This window comes from Borostomias antarcticus (assembly GCF_949987555.1).
Source record: "Borostomias antarcticus genome assembly, chromosome: 10".
In the NCBI taxonomy this organism is placed as follows: domain Eukaryota; kingdom Metazoa; phylum Chordata; class Actinopteri; order Stomiiformes; family Stomiidae; genus Borostomias; species Borostomias antarcticus.
This window is the reverse complement of record NC_140243.1, coordinates 16321635-16324330: the sequence shown is the minus strand read 5'-3', so window position 1 is coordinate 16324330 and position 2696 is coordinate 16321635.

Genomic DNA, 2696 nt, shown 5'->3' with positions numbered 1-2696 from the left:
TGTGTGTGTGTGTGTCCATTTTAGAAGTGTGATGGCTATCTGACCTAGCACAGATAAGCGACCACTTTTAAGGGTGAAATGCATTCTGGGCTGGTGATGGTCCATTATGGGAGTATAAGTGGGTCCTTGGTGTCCGTACTAAAAGAGGATCTAAAACCACCTCTGCTGGCCTCAGCAAACTGAAGCTTAGTGCTGTCCCCCCACAACACACACACACACACACACACACACACAAACTACCAAACACATGTACACACACACACTCTCTCTCTCTCTCTCTCTCTCTCTCTCTCTCTCCAACTGACATTGGAGTGACCAGGTGGTGGCTTTCTTAGCGACGAACAAGGGTCCACTCCAGTCAGGTTTGTGTGTGCGTGTCTGTGTGTGTGTGTGTGTGTGTGTGTGTGTGTGTGTGTGCCCCCTGCAGGCAGCCCTGTCACGGTGACAGGCAGGTAAAAGGTTTGGACAGGAAGGAATGCCGAGCTGTTCAGACTCCAGGATCACAGGTGTTCCACTACACTTGCTGCTCACCACAATACCACCGCGGTTGTCAGAGGCGCGTCCACTTCTGGACCTCCGCTTTCCAGCCCCCACCCACCCCTGTGCCTCTGCTTGCCATTCAGGGAGCTGTATAACCCCCTAATAAAGGCACGGAGGCCTAGAAAAGAGAAACTAAGGAAATGATGCCCCCTGTAGGTGGGGTAAAACAAGGGCAAGAAAGAAAAAAGAGCAGATGAGAGAGAGAGGGAGAGACAGCGGCAGATAGAGAGAGAGAGAGAGAGAGAGTGCGACAGAGAGGAGAAAGAGATAGAGAGCAGAGAGAGAGAGACAGGGAGCAGAGAGAACATTGAGAGAGATGGAGAGAGAGCGCAGGCAAAGGTATAGAAGAAGGTAAAACTGAAACAGGAAAAAGGAGGGACAGAGAGCAGGAGAGAGAGAGAGCGACAGAGAGAGAGAGAGAGAAAGAGAGAGAGAGGAGAGAGAGAGCAGGTAAAAGCAGGTCTGGTCCAGGTGGGGTTCAGACAGTCAGTGTGTTATTTTAGGAGGGCAGAGGGAGGGAGGGAGAGACGTGGAGGGAGGGGAAGATGAATGTAGTTAATTAAGACGAGCAGGCGGAGGAGACAGTGTGGAATTACACAAACACTAATTAGAGTCTTCGTTAGGGGGCACGGAACGAGAGCAGCGCATCCATCATCTCAACCCGCTCTGCCTCTCTCTCTCTTCTCCTCCTCCTCCTCTACCTCTGCTCTCTGCAGCTCTGTCGCTCTCTCCTCCTCCTCTCTCTTCTCCTCCTCTCTCTCCTCCTCCTCTACCTCTGCTCTCTGCAGCTCTGCCTCTCTCTCCTCCTCTCTCTCTCTCCTCCTCCTCTACCTCTGCTCTCTGCAGCTCTGCCTCTCTCTCCTCCTCTCTCTCCTCCTCCTCTACCTCTGCTCTCTGCAGCTCTGCCTCTCTCTCCTCCTCCTCTACCTCTGCTATCTGCAGCTCTGCCTCTCTCTCTCTCTCCTCTTCTACCTCTGCCTCTCTCTCTCTCTCCTCCTCTACCTCTGCAGCTCTCTCTCTCTCCCTCTCCTCCTCTACCTCTGCAGCTCTCTCTCTCTCTCTCTCCTCTGCTCTCTGCAGCTCTGCCTCTCTCTCTCTCTCTCCTCTGCTCTCTGCAGCTCTGCCCCTCTCTCTCCTCCTCCTCCTCCTCTACCTCCACTCTCTGCAGCTCTGGCATTCGCTTAGCAACCATATTTTCTCTCCGGCTCACCCGCTGCTCCCCCCTCCCCTCCCTCCCCCCCCTCCCCTCCCTCCTTCCACTCCTCCTCTGCCACTCGTCATTCTGTCCATTTCTCTCCCTCTGTCTTTTAATACACGCTCCTCAATTTTCCCTATCGATTTGATCAGCAGTTAACTAAATAGGCGCAATTTAACATTTGGGATTGTAATGGAACTGGCTCGTCCCCCTCCTCCTCCTCCTCCTTCTCCTCCTCCCTCACTCCATATTGCTTTTCTTTCCTTTTAACTTCTTCCCCGGGATAGATTTCATTTCCTTGCTCTCTGTCACCCACTGCTGTGCACATGCACATGCACACACACACACGCACAAATACGCACAAACACGCACACCCACACATGCACACACATACACACACATACACATGCACACACACACACACACACAGCAGGTGTATTGAGGCTCACTGTGCGTTGTCAGCACTCTTTTTTATTGTCTCTCCAAGCCAGTCGATGCTTCTGCTAACCTTTCTATCCTTCTATCCACCTGCATCTACATTCTCTCTCTCTCCCTCTCTGTCACACACTCTCTCTTGCTCTCTCTCCCTCTCCCACACACACTCTCTCCCTTCTCCCTATCTTTCTCTCTCTCTGGGGAGACCCCAGTTTTACAGAGGGGAAGATCTGCAGCATGCTGTTTAATCCCTCTGTTTCTCCTCTTCAGTTGGCCAGAGGGGTGGAGCAATGGAGGCATCGTTTTAAATTGAGCTGTGGTTGATATATTTGTACTCCAACAACCCCCCCCCCCTACACACACACACACACACACACAAGCAGCTCTCTTCTCCTCCTACGATTTTCACAGAGACGTCCTAACCTCTGACCTGACCATGACCTCTTTGTGACTTCCAGCTCCCATGGTAAGATTAAGAGGAGCGCAGAGCTCCACCCCCTCTGGTCAGAGGTCACTCCTTTCTTAC